Genomic DNA, 24774 nt, shown 5'->3' with positions numbered 1-24774 from the left:
CACCTCACCCCCTGAATATTTGCTTACTGTGTTTAAGTGTAGGTCATTCTCCTATATAACCATAACACAACCACCAAAATCAAGAAATTAATATTGGTAGTATTAGTCAAGGCTCTCCAAAGAAACAGAATGTGTATGTATAGATATATAGAAATGTACTTTAAGGAATTGGCTCGCACAATTGTGTAGGGTAGGCTAGCAGGCTGGAGACCCAGGGAAAAGTCTAAGTCCCATTCAAGTCCAAAGGTCATCTGCTGGCTGAATTCCTTTTCAGCTCAAGGAAGGCCTTCAACTAATTGGATGAGACCCACCCAAATTTTGGAGAATAACCTGCTATACTCAAAGTCCACCAATTTAAATGTTAATCTCATTCAAAAAGCACTTTTCCAGAAACATTAAGTATAATATTTGACCAGTATTTGGGCAATGTGGCCCATCCAAGTGGACCATAAAATTAACCATCACGTTATCTTACTGCTATCTAAACCTTAGACCCCAATCAGGTTTTTATGATTGTCCTAATAATGGTCCTTCCTGGCGAAAGGATCCAGTTCTGAACAACGTGTTGGATGGAGTTGTCATGTCTCTTTAGTGTCCTTCAATCAAGAATAGTCCCTCAGGGAAAAAAAAAATAGTCCGTCTGTCTTTCTTTGATCTCATGACACCTTTGCAGATGTTTTAAAAATGTTCCTTACTTGGGATTTGTGTGATTAGATTAGTAATATGTTTTTGGCAAGATCTCAGAAAGTGATGCTTCCCATTGCATTCTGCATCAGGTGGTATAACATACAACTTCATTGTGTCTCATTACTGGGGTATTTCATTAAGGTAGAGTCTGTTGGCTTTCTTCACTGTAAAATTACTCTTTTTTTCACTTTGTCATTGGTAAATATTTTGTGGAAAGATACATTGACACTATGTAAACTTATTCTTCATTAAACTCTCCTTTATTTATTTATTTATTTATATCTATTTGGACATATTTTATTCTTCGGGTTATAATTTGTTACTGTTATTATTTGATATTCAATTTGTTCCATATTTGGCCAATTGGAACCCTTTCATGATGTCTTCTATGTTCTTTTGACATGTCCCCATCATTTGTGAGCTTTTCCTTACTTTCCAACACAACAAGGTATTCCAGAATCATTCTGTCTAGAGCAAGTTGAATGGTAGCCCCCTCAAAAGATATGCCCGTGTCCAACTCCTCAGAACTGGTGAATATAGCTTATTTGGGAAAAGGGTCTTTGCAGATGTGATCAGGTTAAAGATCTTGAGATAGGAAGATCATCCTGGGTTATCTGCTGGGCCCTAAATGCAGTGACAGGTGTCCTTATATGAGATAGAAGGGGAGAAAACAGAGACACAGAGAAGGCCGTGTGAAGACACAGGCAGAGATTGGAGTGATGTACCACAAGGAATTTCTGGAGCCACCAGAGTGGGAGGAGGCAAGGAAGGATTCTTTCCTAAAGTCTTCAGGCACAGGACATCCCTACCAACACCTTGATTTTGGACTTCTGGATTCCAGAACTGTGAGAGGATAAATTTCTGTTTTAAGCAGCAAAGTATATGTGGTCATTTGTTACAGCAGTGTCAGAAATGAATACAACACTTTTCCCTTGCTTTGGTCCTAGAATTGGCCATTTCTCAAGGAGCCCAGGTTATTTTAGCATGTAGAATGGTATTTGGAAATCAAGTTCCAAGTGCTAGGTATGCTCATTATTTTTGGGAGTCCCCTGTTCCCAGAGCAAGGGAGTATAAATGTCTAAATTCACACACACACGCAGACATACACATTCATAAATAAGTATATATATTAAAAACCATAAATTCTCCAATTTCAATATACAGCCGCAAGCTTCGTTCTACTCTTCTCCCTTTTCATATTAGTACCTGTCTTAACAGTGAGGAAACTGGTTCCCATTATCCTTGGCATATTTATTAGTTTCATCCCCTGCATATGTGCAGACAAGCTCCCACACTGCTGCTGTCCCACCTCCCACAGATGCCCTCCTCACCCTGCTTAGGCTCCAAGTCCCTGAGAGGGGTCACTGTGCATCAGGCTGTCCCTCATGCTGATGTCCTCCTCACCTACTCGGTTTCTGACACTTCCCACCAGGCCGCATGTCACTTCCCCTGTCCCCATTGTCCCGCTGTTCCCCCAGGATTCTGACATCCTGCACTCTGGGTGGCCCTACGCTGCTGCACCCCTCACATTCAACCACACCCAGGCCTGTCTTGCTGGGCCTCACATAACGATCTCAGAACTTGGGGACCAAATTGTTCAATAAGGGAAAGGAAGGGAAAGAAGAGGAAAATACAATATACATTTTTAAGTAAAAAAAAGGTTATGAAATAATGTATTTTGGGGGGAAATTTGTACATGCAAGGAAGAGACTCTGGAAATGCATATGTCAGGATGGTCCACAGTGGCTGTCTCTGGGAGACTGGGTCTCATTGGGTTCGTTTTCTTTTCTCCTTTTGATTGTCCCCATTTTTTTTTTCTCTCCTCCTCTTCCTCCAAGTCTTTCTCCTCCTTCCTTATGAGGGGAGACCAATGAGCATGATTTATTTTTGCAATAAGAAAAATAACTAGAAACTTTATTTTTAAATATTTAAAAAAGGCCTATAATTACACTCAAAGTTTTTTCTTCCTGGGTAAAGGGTAACTGAAAACGTAGCGTTCTTGGGGTGCCCTGAGGTAATTTTTTTTTTAACTTAAAAGATTTTTTTTGAAGCTAACCTATCCAGATATTAATGCTGCTTGCTTTATGTATTAATTACTTGAATCTGAGGACATCTCTTTTTGAATTGCTAACCAATATCTCTGACATTTTTCCCGCTGCTTTATTGATTCACTAAAAGAGAAATCATCCATCTGTGCTGGGCATGTGGAGAGTGGGAAAAAAAAAAAAAAGAAGAAGAAGGTAGAGAACAAGATCCCTGATCTGTCTTAACTCCCTCCAAGCCTCGGAAAAGGTTGTTAACTTTTCCAGTTGCATCAAGTTTGGCTGACTTGAAACTAGCCAAGGAGCGATCTAAGAGCAGTCTGTGGTCCGCCTCACTGACCCTGGAGGGATCCGTGTGGCTGATGGTAACTGCCCTGCGTGAGCAGCTGTGGATGTGTGAGCGCAGGGGGCACGTCCTCACCCCCACGTGGCTCTGTAAGCGCAGTTGTTCACAGTGCTGTGTTTTCTTCATGAGTCACTTCTGGTAGAATTCATTTCTCATTTTACACACGGCTGTTGAAAACAGGTTCCATTTAGAAGGACTTAGCCCGTGAAGTCATACCGTTTCCTCTTTGGAGCTTTCACCAGTGGGAGTTGGGTTCCTTTGTATTAGCGCTTTTGGCCCCAGGAAGCTTTTTCCCACTCCGTTTTTTGGGTAAGCTTGCCTGGGCCTTCCTAGATTCCAGCCTTAGGGATTTTTGGCCTGTCGCAAAATCTTTCATATTACCGTGTAAACGGAACCAAATGTGAAACACTCATTGGCTTTAGGCTTGTATTTTTCTAGTTCTTTTGTTTGGATTCGTTTTCATCCTATGTCCACTGACATTATTTTAATGGGCCATTTGCAGGGAGATTAATTATACCCTTGGCACATCTGCTTTCCCATTTGAAAATTTTCTTTCTGTGACAGAATTGGAAAATGATAGAAAACAGCTCATAGAGCTGCCTTAGTTACCAAGACAACAGAACGAAGGAATAGCTGGCTACTTGGCTTTTTCCTTTTTCTGAGCTACCTTCCAAACACAGTAATCTCCATCCTAAAAGCTATGTATCTGTTTGACATTACTAGTTTGAGCTGACTAGTTGAGTTGTTACTGAATTAATTTTTTAGCAAGAATATTGTGTGCCCTGATTATAGTCTGAGAACAAAGCAGGGTTCTTTTTCCTTCGTTTTTTTTTTTTTTAAATTATTTAAAAAATTACACAGGTAATATATTTATACATTTTCAGTATACAAACGTAAAACTTGACGGAAGTGTATGGGGTAAAAAGTGTAAATCTCACTTTCCGGACACATACCTCGAGCAATAGCAACCTATTATAATGAATATAATTTTGTAAATTGGCTCAGGGTGATTTTAAGAACAGCAGTGTTTTCAAATCAGTAAAAACCACATGTTAAATACATGTTAAAAATTTTAAAACTTTAAAACCTTTTAAAGTTTATATGAGCAATACACGTGTCTTGTATGAAATTCAGAGAAAACAGACAAGCAAAAAAGAGTAAAAATTACCCACACTTCTACTATCCAGAAGTCACTAATATTTAGTTTTTGATGCTTTTTGAAAGGATTAGTTTTTATTTTAAAGTAATACATGCTTATTAAAAATAAAGACAAACCATAGCCCATGATAATCAGAACAATCCTAATGGCTACTCTACCGAATATTGCCTACATGCTTGCCCTGTGGTTAAGAGTTTACTTGCATGAAGACACAATCTTTTTCTGGGTAACATTCATAATATTAATTTCTGTTCCTTTCCTTCCATGTGTAGGTATTTTTAAAAGTATGTAACTATAATTGTAGTGTATAAACAGTTTTGAATTCTGATTTTTCATAAACATTTTTTCTGTGATGGTACATAATTTTTGATGTCATTTTTATAGTCTATTATCAGATAGTCTTTTTGAAATCTTTGTCCTCTTACTGATTGTTTAATATTTCACTGAATGCTTGTATAGAATCCATTTATTTATTTCCATATTGTTGAACATTTATTATTTCTACTTTTTCATATGAAGCTCTTCATATATTATTTCTTAGAATGGATTTTTTTCTTAGATTTGTCAGAAAGGAAATTATTGGCTCAAGGTAATGAGTAGTTTTAGAGCTCTTAAATGTATTTTCAAATTGCCTTACCAAAGGGTCGTGGCAATTCATACTGCTGACAGTTGCGTGACTGCACTGGGAATTATGTTTCATACTCTTTCCTAATTTGATAGAAGCAAAATCCTTGTGTGTATTTCATTAGTTTCTTTTTGATTATGGCTGACTTTATTCACTTACTAATGTTTACTATTATTATTTCCTTTTATAATGAATAATTTATCTGTTGCGATATTGCATTTTACTCTCAAAAATGTATGTCTTTTTAAATCACAAGAGTAATGCATGCTTACTGTAAAACTAAAACAATATAGAATGCATCTCCTTAATCTCACTTACCCAGGGCTTTTTTGGTATGTACATCTCCAGACCTTTCTCTAAGATTTAGGAGTTAGGCTTTTTTTTGGTGGTGGTGGTTGTGGTGGTGGTAGTAATGAGGGGGAATGAGTTTGTTATTAGTTCTTTATGAAGGACTTGTCTTTTGTGCTTGCTAGAAATGCATATATATATTTTCTGTTTGCTCTTTGGCTTTAATTTTGCCTTTGTTGTGGTTGCAGTCAAATTTGCTGATATTTTCCTTTGCGATTGAAAAAAAAATTCTTTTCAGTTTAAAAAGGACTTTTCATGTAGAGGCTCAATAAATACTAAGTTCTTTATCTTGCTAGTTTTTACTATGATTTTTATTTTGGCATATATTATAAGGTGGTGATCTAAATGCAATTTAGTTTTACAATAAATTAATTTTGGTATGTATTTTGTGAGATTATAATCTAAATGCATTTTTTCCCCCAAATGGTGAGCCCAATACCCCCCAAACCATGGGCCACATAATCCCAGTCTTCCCCGGTGATTTACAGTGCCTCCGTTATCGTGTCTTAAATTCTGAAGCATAAGAGGATCTCTTTTTGGTGTTTCTTGGTCTATTGATTTGTGTATAGTTTAACGTCATTTAAAAAAAGTGTTACATAAAAATAAGTGTTATACTTTGGTAAGAATAGATTTCTCTTCATACGAAACACAAAAAAGTTTCTGTGTGCATGCCTGTGAGAAGTTTTTTCCCTGAGAATTTGCTTAATGAAAACAAAAAAGTACTATATATCTTTTATTGTTGTTGCTTGTTTTTTAAAGTAGGTTCCATGACCAGTGTGGAGCCTAATGCAGGACTTGAACTCATGACCCTGAGATCAAGGCCTGAGCGGAGATCAAGCGTCAGATGGTTGGGTGCCTGGGTGGCTCGGTAGGTTAAATGTCCAAATCTTGATTTCAGCTGACGTCATGATCTCAGGGTCATGGAATTGAGCCCCACATCGGGCTCCACTCTGAGTGTGGAGCCTGCTTGAGATTCTCTCTCTGTCCCTCTCCCACTGCCCCTACCCCCACCTGTGCCCTCTTTTTCTCTCTCACTCTTTCTCTCTCAAATAAATAAATAAAGCTAAAAAAAAAAAAAAAGAACCAAATGGTTAACTGATGAGCCACCCAAGTGCCCCAAAAGTACTATATATCATTTAGGATGTATATTAAACATGGAGTAAAATTTAAAAAAATAAGATTATTCATTTTTTTGCGTTCAGTTTAGAGCTTAAATTCTGCTCAGGTGTTTACCTTTCAGTGTTGGTTGAGGGCAAGGGCAGGGCAGATAAAGGTCAGTGCAGAACAGGTAATGCTTACCCCATTTTCAGTTTTTTGGGGTATACACCTGGGAGTGGGATTCCTAAATCATATGATGATTTTGCTTAACTTTTTGAGGAACTGCTAAAATGTTTTCCATAGCAGCTGCACCATTTAAAATTACCACCAGCAATGAACAAATGTTCCAGTCTTTTCATATTCTGGCAAATATTTCCTTTCCTTTCCTTTTTCCTTTCCTTTCCTTTCCTTTCCTTTCCTTTCCTTTCCTTTCCTTTCCTTTCCTTTCTCTTTCTCTTTCTCTTTCTCTTTCTTCTTCTTTTTTTGTATAACAGCCCCCATAATGGGTGTAAAGTGGTATCTCATTGTGATTTTGATTTCTATTTCCCTATGACTAATGATGCTGAGCATTCTTTCATGTGTTTATTGACCATTGTATATCTTCCTTAGAGAAATACCTATTTAAGTCCTTGCCCAGTTGTGAATTGTTTTTTGTTTTGTTTTGTTTTTTTGTTTGTTGTTGATTTGTCAGAGTTCTTTACATATTCTGGATATTAATATCTTATCAGATGTATGATTTGCAAACATACTCCATGGGTTATCTTTTTACTTTTGCAAATGTCCTTTTATGCACAAAATTTTAAATGTTGATGATGTCTAATTTATTTTTTCTTTTGGTGTCTGTGCTTTTGGTGTCATATACGAGAAATCATTATCAGACCCAGAGTTGTGAAGATTTATCTTCTGTTTTCTTCTAAAAGTTTTGTAGTTTTAGCTTTTAATAAAGTTTAGGTCTTTGATTAAATTTTTGTTAATTTTTGAGTTAATTTTTGTATATGGTATGAGGATATCCAGTTTTTCCAGCACCATTTGTTGAAAAGACTCCTCATCAAATGGTCTTGACACCCTTGTCAAAAATCAATTGACCAGGGGTGCCTGGGTGACTCAGTCAGTTGGGCATCTGCCTTTGGCTTGGGTCATCATCCCAGGGTCCTGAGATCGGGCCCCGTATCAGGTTCCCTGCTCAGTTGGGAGTCTGCTTCTCCTTCTCCCTCTCCCCCTGATCATGCTCTCTCTTTCTTTCTCTCTCAAATAAATAAATAAAATCTTAAAAAAAAAATCAATTGACCAGGGGTGCCTGGGTGGCTCACTTGGCTAAGTGGCTGACTCTTAATTTGGCTCAGATCATGATCTCAGGGTTGTAAGATAGAGCCCTACATCAGGTTCCATACTCAGCAGGAGTCTACTTGAGATTCTCTCTCTCCCTCTGCCCCTCCCCCACTCTCTCTCTAAAATAAATAAAATCTTTTTTTTTTGTATTTTGTATTTTGTATTTTTTTATTTTAATGTTTTTTTTTATTATATTATGTTAGTCACCATACAGTACATCCCCAGTTTCCGATCTAAAGTTCGATGATTCATTAGTTGCATATAACACCCAGCGCACCATGCAATACGTGCCCTCCTTACTACCCATCACCAGTCTATCCCAATTTCCCCACCCCCCTCCCCTCTGAAGTCCTCAGTTTGTTTCTCATCGCATATTCTCTCATGCTTCATTCCCCCTTCTGATTACCCCCCTTTCTTTATCCCTTTCTTCCCCTACCGATCATCCTAGTTTTTATGTTCTATAGATGAGAGAAATCATATGATAATTGTCTTTCTCTGCTTGACTTATTTCACTTAGCATTATCTCCTCCAGTGCCGTCCATGTTGCAGCAAATGTTGAGAATTCGTTCTTTCTGATAGCTGAGTAATATTCCATTGTATATATGGACCACAACTTCTTAATCCAGTCATCTGTTGAAGGGCATCTCGGTTCCTTCCACGCTTTGGCTATTGTGGACAATGCTGCTATGAACATTGGGGTGCATATGGCCCTTCTCTTCACTACGTCTGTATCTTTGGGGTAAATACCCAGTAGTGCAATGGCTGTGTCATAGGGTAGAAAGAAAATCTTTAAAAAAATCAATTGATCATATATGTGAGGGTTTATTTTGGAGCTCCATGTCCTATTCCATTTGTTTATGTCTGTCCTTATGCCAATATCACACTGTTTTGATTACTGAAGGTTTGTAGTAAGTTTTGACATCAGGAAGTATGAAAACTTCCAACTTTGTTCTTGTCTTACAGATTGTTTTGTCTATTTGGGGTCCCATGAGATGCCATATGAATTTTAAGTTGGATTTTTCTGTTTTTGCAAAAAACATCATTGGGAATTTGATAGGGATTACACTGAATCTGTACATCACTTTGGATGGTATTATCATCTTAACAATATTAAATTTTCCATTCCATGACCATAGGATGTCTTTCTATTTATTTATGTCTTCTTTAATTTCCTTCTAGAGTGTTTCTAGTTTTAGTGTACAAGTCTTTTGCCTCCTTAGTTAAATTTATTCATAAGTGTTTATTCTTTGGGTGCTATTGTAAATGGAATTGCTTTCTTAATTTCCTTTTTGGAATGTTCATTGTTTGTGTACAGAAATTGAACCAATTTTTGCATGTTGATTTTGTGTTCTGCAACTTTGTTGAATTCATTTATCAGTTCTAACAGGTTTTTGCATGGCATCTTCAGAGTTTTTTTACATATAAAATCATGTCATCTGAAAACAGATAACTTTACTTCTTGCTTTCCAATTTAGATGCCTATCTCTTTTGCTTGCTTAATTGCTTTGGTGGGAACTTCCAGGACTATGTGGAGTGGAAGTGGCAAAAGTGGATATACTTGTCTTGTTCCTGATCGAGAGAAAATCTTTCACTATTGAGTGTGATGTTAGCCCTGGGTTGGTTGTTTCTTTGTTTTCTTTTGTTTTTGTATATTGCCTTTATCATGTTGAAGAAATTTCCTTTCAGAAATTGGATTTCTAGAATTGAGTTTTTAGAAGTTGGAAAGCATTCCAAAGAACTGAGAAAGCCAATAGCTTCAAGGTGGATAGAAAAAAATCTTATTGTTTTAGTTGTGTTCTCTAGTAAGTGGTATTATTTCAAATCAGAGATGGTAGATGGTGCAACCCTTTGGTATAGCAATCTGGCAACACATTTAAGGACTCAAAACTGTTCATAACCTTGAAGCAATAATTTCATTTCTGATAAATCCATTCTAATAAATATTCTTCAATATATAATGAGATTTACATGAAAAAGTAGAAAGAAAAACTTCTATATGGTATTTGATAGTCCCATGATGTATTTGTGAAAGTTTAAGTAAAAGCATGGATTTATCCACAGCTGTGGAAGATTGAAATTTAAGGTTTGTTACCAGGACCACACAGTTGTTCAGGTGCCTTCACTCTACACACACAGCTCTTTTGTGAAATGAAATATTTAAAAAATCACATTCTTTATCAGTGTTTCAATGGCACAATGTGGTCAACATTGTTTTGGTGGCTAAGATCTTACATTAAGGAACAAAATAGGGATTTATTTAGCAAGATAGGAAAGTAGAATAAGATAGGAGAAAATGTAATTCCAGCATTTGGTATTCTAGTTTTATTTGCATCAGGAATGCTCTAGAACATTGGTTTTGAAACAGTGGCGATTTTGTCCCAAGGGACATTTGTCAACTGCTGTACACATTTTTTGATTGTCATGACTGGGGGTGAGGGGTAGGGGTGTGCTACTGACATCTAGTGGTAAAGGCCAGGGATGCTGCTGACATCTTACACCAACACAGGACAGTTTCCCCCAACAAAGAATTATCTAGTCCAAATTGTCAGTAGTGTTGAGGTAGAAAAAAGAGCTCTAAAGAAAGTAGTCAGTATGATTATACTATTACAATAATTAATTTTCAAGGATAAGGAGATTAAAAGCAATAGGTAGATTTTGAGTGTGCTATTGCTGTGACCATGGGGTAAAATCCCAACTGTACTGTATTTGAACCACAAAAGAAGGGAAAAAAGGCACGTTCTGTTCTCTACAAAGATGTTTTAATTCTACATCTTCTGCTAAATTATTCTAAGGATATAATAAGAAATTAGGGCAAGTATAAAATAGTATAAGTAGGCTAGCATCCACTTCCAAATAGGTCTTTGTGAAAATATGTTATCATAAGAGGTATTTTGTTGTTGCTGTTGTTGTCATTTGGAGTAGGCTCCATGCCCTGCGTGGAGCCCAACATGGGGCTTGAACACACGACCCTGAGATCAAGACCTGAGCGAGATCAAGAGACACTTCACCGATTGAGCCACCCAGACTCCCCCATTAGAGGTATTTTTAATATCTAATGTTATTGAACGATAGTTGATATATACAAAACAATATGTATAAGTAATTATATATGTGTATATATTTTAGACCTGTATACATGTATATAAAATGTATTAAATGAATATTCCTAAGTCTACCACCTGGCTTGTGAATTAGAACATTATCAATACCACGAGCTCCTCCTGAGTTTCATCCCCCTGGTTCTCCCCAAGACATTAACCACTATATTGACTTTTTTTTAAAAAAGACTTTATTTATTAATTTGACAGAGATAGAGACAGCCAGTGAGAGAGGGAACACAAGCCGGGGGAGTGGGAGGGGAAGAAGCAGGCTCACAGCAGAGGAGCCCGATGTGGGGCTCGATCCCGTAACGCCTGGATCACGTCCTGAGCTGAACGCAGACGCCCAACCGCTGTGCCACCCAGGCGCCCCCACTATATTGACTTTTATCTTTATCATCCTTTGCCTTAAAAATAGTGAATCATATGTATATATCTTTAAATTATATACCATTTAGTTTTTCTTTTCTTTCCCATACGAAAAAGTTATCATAATAGAGGTAGTCTTCTGTGACTTCCTTTTCCGCTCAACATTATCCATCTTCTCACATGCCATTCTTATTCATTATGTTACTATGTTACTGTTGTATAACACTACTTTGAGTAATTATTACAGAATTTATTTATTCTCCTGTTGATATACAGTTGGGTTTGTTTTGGGTTGAACTGTGTTCTCCCAGACTCATATTTTGAAACCTCAACCCCCCGGTGCCTTGGAATGTGACTGGATTTAGAGATAGGGTCTTTGAAGAGATGATTAAGTTAATATGAGGCTGTAGGATGGGCTCTAATCCAATCTAACTGGTGTCCTAGTAAGAGGAAATTCAAGGATGTGCAGGCGCAGAGGAAGGACGATGTGGGGACATAAGAAGGCAGCCATCTGCAAGCAAGAAGAGAGGCCTCAGAAGAAACCTAACCTGCTGACACTTTGATTTCTGATGTCTGGCCCCTCAAACTGTAAGAAAATAAATTTCTGATGTTTAAGACTCTCGTTAGTGCTTTCTTATGACAGCTCTAGCCCTAGTTTCTAGTTTTTAATATTATGAATGTGCTGCTAAAAATACAGTTGTTTCTATACATATGTATGTGAGTTTTTCTACTATACACATTGGAGTGGAAGCGTTGGGTTGTGCCATATACATATCTCACGTTGCTTAAGATGATGCCAGAGAATTTTCCATAGCGTGTATAAAAATTCCCGTAACTCCACGGTCTTGCCAATACTTGCTATTTTCAGACTTCTTAATTGTTACTCTTGTGTGTGTGTGTGTGTGTGTGTGTTTTTTGATTGAGCTTTCTCATTCCATTTTACCTCTTCCACTAGTTTGGCAATTACATACTTTGTTTCTTTTATTTTAGTGGTTATCTGTAGAATTTGCCATATAAATTTATCTGAAGTTAATCAGCATCTTTCTCTCCTCGGGTCATTTCAGAGCTTTAGAACATTGCTTCTGATGACTCTTCCTCAATTCATGTGCTACTGCTGTCCAGCATTTCATTTTCTTTTTTTTTTAACTCATCAAATTAGACATTTTTTATTTCATACGGATAATATCTGCATTAGGTGCACACACACTCACACGTTTACCAATTTCTTTGTTTCTTTGTGCCTTCTTACGTCTCACACTTTCCTCCTGCAGCAGGTTTTTGTTTTTGTTTTTCTTCTCCCCCTGATGTTCTTTTAGAAGCTCCCTCAGTGAACATGAACTAGAAATAAACTTGCAGTTTTTGTTTTTCCGAAAATGTCTTTATTTCAACTTTATTCTAGAAACATAGTTTTTCTGAGTTCATAATTCGAGGTCCATGGTTTGTTCTAGGTAATTTTTAGATTTTGTTTGGCAGTCCTCTGGCTTCCATTGTTGTGGGTGAGAAGTTGGCTGTCAGTCTAACTACCATTCTGTGGAAGTGATCTTGTCTCACTGGCTGCTTTACTAGGATGACCTTGCCTCCAGGTTTGCCCGGCGCAGCCCAGGTTACGTCTGTCGGTTTAAGATCATGATTAAGAATGCCCCTTTGGGGGCACCTGGGTGGCTCAGTTGGTTGGGTGTCTGCCTTCAGCTCAGGTCATGATCTCTTTGTCCTGGGATCGAGCCCCGTGTCGGGCTCCCTGCTCATCAGGGAGTCTGCTTCTCTCTCGCTCTCTCCCCCTCTGCCCCTCCCCACTGCTTATTCTCTCTCAAATAAATAAAGAAAAATATTTAAAAAAAAAAGAAAAGAAAAAAAAGAATGCCCTCTTTGACTCTAAGCATCTGTTCCAGTTTAGGCAATAAATAATATGGTTACTTATCAGAGCATTCAAGGTTTTCTTTGATTCCCTTCAGTTTCACAAAATGTGTCTAGAATTAGATTTCTTTCTTTTTTTTTAAATATTTAATTTATTTATTTGAGAGAGACAGACAAGAACAAGCAAGTGCAAGCACGAGTTGGAGGGAGGGGCAGAGGGAGAGGGAAAAGCAGAATCCTCACCGAGCAGAGAGCCCGATATAGGATCATGACCTAAGCTGAGGGCTGACGCTTAACCAACTGAGCCACCCAAGTGCACCTAGATTTATTTTCATTCATGCCACTTGGTACCTGACATGTTCTTTACTTTCTTACCTCTTTTTGCAGCAGTTTGTGCTACGTCCTAATCTATCCTCAAGTTTGTCAGTTCGCTTTTCAACGACTTCTAATCTGCCATTTTACCCATCCACTGAAACGTTAGTGTCAATGATTGCATTTTAAAAATCTGTTTGGTTCCTTTAAAAAATTGTTGACTCATTCTATGTTTTGTTGCTCTCTCCTTGCTCATTTTTGTCCTTCTTTTATATCATTTGTTCCCTCTTTATTTTGTATTCTGTGTCTGATAATTTTACTACTACAGTTCTTGGAGTTCTAAGTTTATTGTTTGTTGTATCTGGACTTTTGGTCATGGTGGCTTATTTTCTTATATGTTTGGTCATCTTGCACTGTGAACTCAGATTTGGCTGATTTTTTTTAAATTTTATTTTTATGTTTTGCTTTGTAGTATCTTTTATTTTTTCAATAGGGTTATTTATTTATATACAAATGTTACCTTTCTGTACTTTCAACTGATGAAATGTTTTCTCCTTTAATCAAAATTACAGTATTTATAAACACTTTTAAGTTAATAAATATGTATAAGTCTATTTTTAAAATTCAATTAATTAACATATAATGTATTATTATTTTCAGAGGCAGAGTTCAGTGATTCATCAGTCTTATATCAGTGCTCATTATATCACGTGCCCTCCTTAATGTCCAACACCCAGTTTCCCCATCCCCCTCTTCTCCTCCAGCAAATTTCAGTTTGTTTCCTGTGATTAAGAGTCTCTTATGGTTTGTCTCCCTCTCTGATTTCATCTTGTTTTAGGTTTTCCTCTCTTCCCCCATGATCCTCTCTTTGTTTCTTAAATTCCATATATGAGTGAGATCATATGATAATTATCTTTCTCTGGTTAACTTATTTTGCTTAACATAATCCCCTCTAGTTCCATCCATGTTGTTGCAAATGACAAGATTTCATTCTTTTTGATGGCTGAGTAATATTCCATTGTATATATGGACCACATCTTCTTTATCTATTCATCTGTTGAAGGGCATCTCAGCTCTTTCCACAGTTTGGTTATTGTGGACATTGCTGCTATGAGCATTGGAGTGCAGCTGCCCCTTCAGAACACTACACTTGTATCTGTGGTGTAAATCCCTAGTAGTGCAAGTGCTGGGTTATGGGGTAACTCTATTTTCAACTTTTTGGGGAACCTCCATACAGTTTTTCAGAGTGGCTGCACCAGTTTGCATTCCCAAGATTTGACTGATTTTGATTAGTTGGAATCATGGGGGCCCAAGCCCAGGATGATTTCTTCAGAAAGGATTTGTTTCACGTTCTGGTATGTGCCAAAAAGGGGACAACTCAGCCGCCTACAGAGCATTCAACTTAATGTGGGTCTTAGCTCTCAGACCTTGTGGTGAGCTCCTNGGGGAACCTCCATACAGTTTTTCAGAGTGGCTGCACCAGTTTGCATTCCCAAGATTTGACTGATTTTGATTAGTTGGAATCATGGGGGCCCAAGCCCAGGATGATTTCTTCAGAAAGGATTTGTTTCACGTTCTGGTATGTGCCAAAAAGGGGACAACTCAGCCGCCTACAGAGCATTCAACTTAATGTGGGTCTTAGCTCTCAGACCTTGTGGTGAGCTCCTGGACTATGGATTTTTCTATTCTTTCAGTTCTATTAGTTTTTGCTTCTTGTACTTTGAACCTCTGTTCTTAAGTGTATACACATTTAGGATTGTTACGTTTTCTTGGTGAACCGACTCCTTTATAATTATGTAATGCCTGTCTGTATCCTGGGTAATATTTCTTGTTCTGAAGCCTACTTTATCTGTTATTAATATAACCACTCAACTTTCCTTTGGTTAGAGTTCACATGGTCTATATTTTTATCCTTTTACTCTTGACCTCTCTATGTCTTTGTATTTAAAGCTGGTTTCTTGGAGACAGCGTATAATTGAGTCTTGCATTTTAAAATTATTCTAATCTACCAATTTATCTTATGGAGTTAATTTTATTGTACAGAGCTTATACAAGAGGGGCCTAAAATTCCCAAGTTGAAAATTTTCTGAAGCACTCTTGGTATAATAATTTTTTAATAATTAGGTGAATCAAAAATTACTACATTAATCCACAACAGTTCTAAATGTGCCTACTATTATTTAGCACAAATAGCTTAACATGTTTGAGGTTTACCTAGATTCTGCCAAATACATTTATCAAATGTTTACTATTTAGTCAACTCTGTATCAGGTTTGCCAGCCCAGTTGAAAAACAGAAAATACTCTGTTGACCCGCATGATTTCACCCTTTCTTTCCCATTTTCCTTCTGAAATGAACAGTGGAATTGGGAGTGATATAAGCAGTTGCTCAACAACGCAGAGCCTGCTTAGGGGATTCTCTGTGACTGGCTTTTTAATTGCCTGTGGTAATGTTTGCCCCCAGCTTTGCACATCATTAGAAGCAGGGTGTATTTTGAATGGCATAGGGAAGCTCGACCTGGAAGGTCTGAGTCAACATACTCATGTCCCCCTCTTTCTCATCTCCATGGTCCCATTTGATGCTGCAGTAACACAGCAGCACCCTTGGGTGCTGGTATAACTGCAAGAGCCCCGCGGGCGTTGGAGCCCAGATGGCTGGGGTTAGACTCCTGGCACAGCCATTGATTTGCTCTGAGACTCCTAAATAGATCCAAATTCCTAAGCATTAAATACGTAGTAGATGCTAATCTCTGACCCCTGTCCCATTAAATAATTTAGAAGCCCAAGGATGATGTGAAACATATTTTTAAAGGTAAAAAAGATCTTGGAGAGTTATTAGTACTTTCCAGGAAATTTTTATTATGGAAAATTTCAGACACACTGAAAAGTAGAATAGTGCAATAAATCCTCATGTTCTCATCACCCAAACAGTTTGCCAATCTCATTTTACCTACCTCCCAGCTCAACTTTTTTCTTTCTTTGTTTCCTGAAGCATTTCAAAGCAAATCGTAGATATATGATTATGAAGCCCATAAATACTGCAGTATGCAAGTAAATCTTTTTAAAATTACATCTACCAATCCTTTCTTGGTCCCACTCCCTCCTTATTAGATTTGGAAATTTAGAGGATTAGTGATTTGCCCAAGGCCATATAATTAGTGGCAGAACTACAGCGGGAACTTCGGTGCTCCTTGTAATCCTGTATTCTTTCCCTTAACATGTTGCCGATGAAGATTACCTACTCACCAGCTAAAAAGAAAAAAAATGCAATTAGATTCTCTACCAATCTCTTGCATCGGAATCACTTGGGAAATATTAAAAATGCAAATTCCTGAGCCCTTAGTCCCAGAGGATCTAATTCCTTAGGGCTGAGCTGGAGCCAGTGGTTTGCTGGAGCCAATTTATACTGGCTCTTTAGAACCAACTATTAAAGTTTTAGGGATTTTAAAGTTACTAAAAATCATTAAAATTAAATTACATAAGCTTACAATTAAGTAAAATTTTTAAAGATTTTATTTATTTATTTGACAGAGAGAGAGAGACCGACAGTGAGAGAGGGAGCACAGGCAGGGGGAGTGGGAGAGGAAGAAGCAGGCTCCCAGTGGAGGAGCCTGATGTGGGGCTCGATCCCAGGACTCCAGGATCACGCCCTGAGCCGAAGGCAGACGCTTAATGACTGAGCCACCCAGGCGCCCCTACAATTAAGTAAATTATATTAAAAACAAAGGCAATAAATATTCAGAACTGGTTTTCTACAGACTTTACTACACTGTACCATTATCTATGCTCTGGAGGTTATGTCCATTGTCTCTGTTTGGTGGAAATACTGTATAATGGTGTGCTGCAGACATCTCTCCTCAACTGCGTGTTCAGTGGTAGCTTGAAATTCGCCATATGGGACATTTATACCCTGGAAATTAGCAAATTACACTCAGCAACCAGAGTTGTTTTGTTTATTGTCTAGACTTCAGAAAGTACTGGAGAATATATCAATAATGCAGATTAAATTTGTGTGTCATGTCTATGGCCATCATAAATAGTACAAAATATGAGGAAATATTAAAAAACTGGTATGCAATTCAGCAAAGAAATCTCTCACATTATCAATAAATGATATTTCACTTCACTTCTATTCATTCATGTAAATGGAAATATTAACTAATATTCATGTCACTCATTGGTCAACTGCAACCATGGGCTGGCTGTAGATAGAGTTTGGCAAAAATCAACCAAATCACTCTGTAAGAATGAATTAAATCATGAAATTTACAAAAACAAAATTTAAAAACGTTGAATATATTATCTGTAAATTGTGTATCACAATCTATTTTATCAGTGAGATATGTTATGACGTATGCATAAAATGACTATCTTGTTTTGTTTTTTGTGTTTTCGGAGAGCTAGTTTTTAAATATTTTCCAGCACACCTCTGTCTGAAACACAAGACTCTACATTTAAAGGAACATCTCAGGTATTCTTATGTCTACTAAATTTGGAGAACCAATGTTTTAGCCATTGAACAAAAAAATTCAGGATCATTTAATTTGTCTCCAAAAGTTTTTCCTGATTATTAACTGAAAGCAAGATACAAAATGTGTTCTTTCAAATACAGAGGCCTATTTAAAAATTTTCATATAATTAATATACAATAAACAACACATATTTGGAGTGTACAATTTGCTAAGCTTTGACATTACCAAGTTTTGAGAAAACTATTACTGTAATCAAGATTGTAAACATATCTATCACCCCCAAAAGTTTTCTCATGTCCTTTGATAATTCTTCCCTCTACCCCTTTCTGTCCACCCTATACTCAAGCAACCACCACTCTTCTTTCTGTCACTGTAGATTGGTTTGCATTTTCTAGAATTTTATATGAATGAAATGAAACACTATATACTTTTTTTTGGTCTGGCTTCTTTCACTAGGCATAACTGTTTGGAGATTTATCTATGTTGTTGAGTGCATAGTTCTTCTTTATTCTGAGTAGTATTCTGTTGTATGGATATGCCACAATTTCTTTTTTTTTTTTTAGAAGAAATATGAATGAATTTCTTTATAACCTGAGAGTAGGGAAAAACCATAATTTTTGTTCATTCGACTCTTGATGGACATTTGGGTTGTTTTCAGCTTTTGCCTATTAAAAATAATGCTGCTATGAATATTTGTGTATTAATTTTGTTTGGACAGGCATTTCCTTTTCTTTTTTCCTTTTTCTTTTTTTAATAAACAAGTGGAATTTGACATTTTTTAAATTTAAATTTTTTAGGAGGGGGAGAGAGAGTGCATGCACACAAATGGGGGGAGGGGGAGAGGGAGAAGGAGAAGCAGACTGTCCACTGGACGGGGAGCCCAGGACCCTGAGATCATGACCACGAGCTGAAATCAAGAAACAGATGCTTAACCGACTGAGACAGCCAGGCACCCTGTATTTCCTTTTCTTTTGGGTAAATACCTAGGAGTGAAATGGTCGGATCACATGGATGATATGTGTGTAATTTTTAAAGAAACTGCCAAACTGTTTTCTGAAGTGTCAGAGGCCATTTTTTTTTTCCTTTTTGTTTGATGGTGAAAAAACATGAGTGGTTCTGACATTGGGTCAAGATTTTTATGCGAGCACTCCAAGTGAGCCAGTAATGCAACACAACTCAGATTATATTCTTTAAAGAATTAGTCTTTAGTTAGTGGAAGTGGGAAGAAACTAGTGTACAGCAACACACTTTGTGCAATGTTAGGGTCATTTATTGAATTTACGTCATTGGTTGATGATAAATTTGTTTGAATTTATTTTCCATTTCTCTATAGTTCTTGTTTGCACTTCTATTTCCTTTTGTGATTTTCTGAGCCAGAGAACATCTTAAGAGGTATGTTAAAAGGTTTAAAATTTTAGATAATAAACTCACTAACTTCAGTAAACATTATGCCATGTATTACTTGATTTCAGAAAACCGGCTGAAGGCAAGTAGTTGCCATTAAGCACATAGGCATTGACAAAATACTCAAGAGATAAATGTGTGTGTGTGTGTGTGTGTGTGCGTGTTGTGTGCACGTGCGTGTACGTGTGCGTGTGTGTGTGCGCGTGCACGTGCATGTGCACACGGGTGTGCATGGTGTTTATTTTCCCATTCCAGAATGTTGTCTATTTCAAGACCAGTGAGACCAATTACAGTTTACTCAGGCTAACTGGGGCTATGGTTCTGATTTATTTTGGTGATATGTTTGTCTCCTCTTATGGATTGTTACTCTAAAAACCTGCCTGGCTGTCCCCCTGATTTATCTGGCTCTGAGCGGTCCCTTTGGAGAAAGACAATCCAAAAACGAATACTAGGTATGCTATTATGATACCAATAGGCTTTACAACCCCCCCCCCATCTAAAACGGCACGGCCATGGTTAACGTCCTGTGACGCGTAACTAGAACTCTACTGCAGGAGGCTTCTGCGAGGAGGGGACCACAGGGAACCCTGACTAGGAAACACTTGCCTGTGTAAGTGTGGCGGCTTCTTAATCGCTTCAAAATGTGGCGTTACTTCCCAGTTTTTCTCAGAGCGGGTTGCTTGGTGGCCGGCTTGGAAGCGGATGAGCCTTGCCGGTGGTGATGCGAGCTCCAGCTTGAGAGAGACTACCCAGGAAGTTGGCTCTCACAGCCTCTTCCTTCCCCAGAGGAAGAGGCGACATATGCGAACCCCCCAAGAGTTAATGAACAAATGCCCAGTTCTCTTTTGATGAAATTCAACTGCAAGGTGGTATTGTCAAATGATTTGCTTTCTTATTTTATCTGTGATCACTGTATGACTGAAAAAATAGTTCTGTACATACAGCTGTAAGCAGCCTTTCCCCCTCATTCCTGGGCATGGTTCTCCAGCGCACAGCAGAAGGTATATACAGTAAACATCTTCAAAAGCTTTTATCAGTGAGGGAGCAGTTTATTGCTCTCTGCCCAATCAAGATAAAAGATCTGTCTGGAGGGAAGCACTGTTTATAGATCCTGGTACTGGTAGTCTTCCAAGATGCTAGAAAAAAAAAATTAGGAACGAGAAGTATCTGTTCTGTGACAAGGAAAAGAAACAAAAAGTCTCCTTTATTTTGTTAGGTAAACACTTTAGTCTGACTCCATTTGTTGGCTCAATGAATTGAGAATACATCAGTGACGTGGATTATCACCTCAGAGTACAAGACATGGTATCATGTGACTAAAGAATAAAGCAAATGACTGAGAAAGCAGATCCGTGAGTTCAAGTCTTGTTTAACTTTCCATCATAATACTTTGTCACACTGCCTGATAACTCTAATCAGTTATTATTTCAAATGTTAGGAACACAAAGAACGTAGAGGAGGAGCACTGGGCTCAGAGTCAGGTGAGCTAAGATCCTGATTCGAGATTTACCATGTTCTCAGAGGGGAGTGTTAGAGAAATAAGTGGCTCCCAACTTTTCCACCACAAAGAATCTAGTTTGTTATTTTTGCCCTGTCTCTGATGTTTTGAAAGATGGTATTAGTTTTCTAGACAGGAGCCAGGGATGTGTCATGGGGAAAGGAAGCTGGTCTGGGTGTGAATTCTGGCCCCCTGGCTTACTAGCAGTGTGACCTTAGGAAAATCATAGAACTTAAGTTTCAGGTTCTTCATGGGGGTGTGGCCAGTATATAAATAGATATATGGCTTAGAGCAGTGCCTGGAATATGTGAAAACCAAAATCTTAACAATAGTAATGTTGTTGTTGTTGTTATTTGAACAGATAGAAGAATTGGTCCTTCTGAGAGTAGAGTAACAGTCCCCCCACAGTGCCCAAAGGCATCCAGCAGACGTTAGTCTGAAGGATGTTGCTGTACCTGAAAGAGGGGGTGGGAGTGGACAGCAGGAGTTTGGGTGCAGAGATGGTACTATTTCTCAGGTGCAGAGATCTAAGATTAATTTTGCTGGAGTTGTCAGAGTTGGAGCAGGAAGTGAAACTGAAAAAAGAAACCTACAAAAAACCAAACCAAGAAGGGATCAGGGCCCAGGTTGGATACACAGGCTTTGGAGCATAGGTTGTTTTCAGAGGAGGACTTACATCTCCGGAAAACCAAGCCCAATCCTTAATACTTCCCGGGAAAGGAAGATGCTGGGGGTGGGGGGAGGGTGCAGCCGATGGCAGGCAGATGCTCGCAGTGGACACAGACTGAGGGCAGCAAGTCCAATGGCACCCCTTGCTCCTTATTGGGGCCGTGGATTCTAAATATGGTGAGGCCATATTTGTTTAGGACAAACTCGGGGTTAAATATGGCTGGGTCTGCAGATTAAAGGTCTTGAGATCCTATAACAAAAGTGATTTTTCTATTGGTAGTCACGTTATTATTATTTTTTAGAATTTCTTCTCTGGTCCATCCCTATTTGAACCAAAGATACACCATTATCAAAGGGATATAATAAATTTACCCTATTGCTTGAATTACTGGTATGGTTGTAATGCTAAACAGGACAAGTGACCATGTAGGCACTTATGCACTGTTCCTGCTTTCTGGCTATTGTTTTCGAGGCCAAGGTTGACGATATGCTGGATACTCTGTGCACGGTGACAGGGTCACCATTCGCATCCTAGAAAGTCCTACAAAGTCATCAACAGCAGAGCAATTTGGGTCCGTTGCAAAATGTCAGTGTAATCACACAGATCTTATATGATTCTAGTAGAAAACAGGAAAACTTAACATTCAGTTAGCTGATGCTGTCCCATTGTGGGTAAATATACCTTTTCTGTTGGGTTTTTGAAATGATAATCATGGCTCATCTACAGCTAAAGTAACTTCTTAACAAACCCGGTAGGTGCTATAGGACTTTATGCTTGTGACCGTCACCTTCGTCTTGAAGGTCTCTGGCTCCAAAGACACCTCCTGGTTCTTCTGTCCTTGTCACCACTGCTTCCCAGTTTTCTTTAGAGAACGTCTTTTCTTGGCCCATTAACTCTAATGTTTCCCTGCATTGTGCTCTCGGCATCTTCTTTCATTTTTTGTACTTTCACTAGTTGTTCTTTTCATTTCAAGTAGATGATTGTATTTTGTCTGTGGAAGACTCCCTATTCTCTCTATTATCTCTGGTCTTAGCCTCTCCTGAGTTCCAGATTGCTATTGCTGATTGATAGCCAGACCTTCCTTCTGGGCTATCCCACAGATGCCATAAGCTTAGCCATTTTTCACACTGATTTTCCCATTGGCTTCAACCAACCAAAATTCACCCCCCCCCCCGAGCCTGGGGCAAGCTAACCTGCCTTTAGGGCCTTACACAGGACTTCTCAGTGGTGGGCTCTGAATAATTCGAGTTCTTCCAGCAAGCAGGAAAGCCTGCTGATGATGTAACTAACAGTGTATGCTCACATACACACATTGCCATCTCACGAAAATTCATATGATAAATTCCTTATCTGGCATTCCAAGTTCCCCATAATCTCGACTCAAGCCACTTTTAGACTTTTACCTTTCTCCCTAAATGTCACCTGGGATCTGGCCATTGTGGACCACCATTTTCAGGACAGACGCAGTGCTTTCCCATCTCTGCTCCACTGGTCAGGCATTACCTCGGTTCTCTCCTATTTTCTCTGCCCGTCAAAATCCTCTTCAAGGTTCAAGATCTGTCTGAAAAGCTACTTCGAACATGAAGCCATCCATGGGCACCTTGGGGGTCTCTCTCTCTCTCTCTTTCCCTCCTTCGAATTCTTGTAATATTGTGTTTGGTCTTTCCTACTAGATTTTGGGTTCCCTGAGGTTAAGGACTAGGCTTAATCATTTTTGTGGTTTCCATGGTGCCTGGCACACACTAAGTGCCTCACTTACTGTTATTGGAGGACTAATGACTTGAATAAACCATTTTCTGGCTGTGTTTACAATAAAGCCAAATACGTCTCATACGGCAAGGGAAGTGATATTGGTATCATCTGGTTTGAAGGCCAAGTTTGCCTTCAGATGCACACGTGTGTGGTCATATAAAATGAATCCCTGGTGTGCACAGGTTTGAGAAACATGTGAGAAAAAAAGAAAAAGAGGGGCGCCTGGGTGGCTCAGTCGGTTAAGCGTCTGCCTTCGTCTCAGATCATGATCCTAGGGTCCTGGGATCCAGCCCTGTGTGGGGCTATCTGCTCAGCCCGGAGCCTGCTTCTCCCTTTCCCTTTGCCCTTCCCCCCTGCTTGTGCTCTCTCTCAAATAAATCAATAAAATCTTTAAAAGAAAAGGAAATATTCTTGTTTCTGAAGTTGGTACAGCTTGTTTTCCACATCATCATCATTGCCTTTCTGTCTTTTTCACTTCTGGTGGGTATCCTACTTGTTGCTTCGCCCGTAGGCGTTTCTTATGTTTGGACCTATTGATTTAACTATACTTGCCCTTCCTGTGGCCAGGCCATATTCCTGTTCAGTGTTAATATTTTATACAGTAGCTCTGCTGTTCTAATATCCCCAAGTACATCTTTATACATCCTATTTCTACTGTCTGCAATAGAGATTCTTACAACAGTTTGTATTGTTGAAACATATACTCTTCTTAAGGGAATGTATTGTCACCATGTGTATTTATAGCAGTGAAAGGGCACAGACTGAGGCCTGGAGGTCGGACAGGACTTTGCAGATATTGACCTACATGATGAATGGTCTATTTTTTTTAATAAAGATTTTATTTTTCTAAGTAATCTCTACACCCAATGTGAGGCTCCAACTCACCTCCCTGAGATCGAGAGTTGCACATTCCATGGACTGAGCCAGCCAGATGCCCCATTAAATCATTTTTTTTTAAAATGCTAATAATGCTTGGAAAGAAACACAATAATAATTGAAAATAGTCTATCCATCAGGGTTAAAAAATTCAAGCTGTAGTGAAAGCCATGGAGATTTGAGTCATCCAAGGGACATATTTGAGTGTTTCTGGCTTTCAAAAAGAAAGGCCTGCCTAAGCTTGGTCTGCACACGAGTGAATTCTTGCAACTACCATAGAAAGAAAGGACACGGTTTTGAGCTGCCCCATGTTTAGGTGTCTGGATTTGATGTCAGGCGGATGTAGACCAGATGTGGCCGAGTCTGTGGTGCTTCCCTGCTTGGGTTTTTCTGCAGTTCCCGCTGTAACCCTTTTGTTTTCTTCTAGAGATGGGGAGTGGCAATGCCGAGTGCACAGGAGGAGGGTGGAAAAGTCAACCTGTGAAGCACCTGGTGTATTAGAAGGCTTTCCTGGGAGATCTGTTACACCAGGGACAGCATAACCCCGGGAACTGCCCCGCTTGTCTGGCATTTGGAGAAGACAGCTTGGGAGGGGCGCCCTGAGGAGAGCAGACCTTCTTCCAGCTCTGTTCCTGCCCTGACCCCGAGAATGATGGCGCGAGTGAGATTGAAAATATTATGAACCAACTCATTGATTTTGAGGAGTATATCTAAAGATGTGAACATAAAACGTGCAAAAGAAGTGAAAATCATCCCTGATTCAGTCAACAAATTTTAATGGAGCCCCACTGTGTTTGAGTAACAGTGTTTGTGGAGTGAGGTCTTCAACATGTGGG

The 24774-nt window shown here is 38.7% G+C and overlaps 1 long non-coding RNA gene across 2 annotated transcripts in view; it reads left to right on the top strand.

Annotated features, from left to right (window-relative positions):
- Positions 1-24745, top strand: part of LOC117797070 — a 50364-nt gene extending 25619 nt beyond the window's left edge. For both annotated transcript variants that reach the window (XR_004621905.1, XR_004621906.1), the window contains exon 3: positions 24366-24745. This is a non-coding gene — a long non-coding RNA (uncharacterized LOC117797070). The remainder of the gene's footprint in view (positions 1-24365) is intronic.
- Positions 24746-24774: the final 29 nt, after the last annotated feature.

This window comes from Ailuropoda melanoleuca, chromosome 18, assembly GCF_002007445.2.
Source record: "Ailuropoda melanoleuca isolate Jingjing chromosome 18, ASM200744v2, whole genome shotgun sequence".
Lineage (NCBI taxonomy): Eukaryota > Metazoa > Chordata > Mammalia > Carnivora > Ursidae > Ailuropoda > Ailuropoda melanoleuca.
Note: the sequence above shows the minus strand (reverse complement) of the source record. Positions and strands in the feature narration are given on the sequence as shown.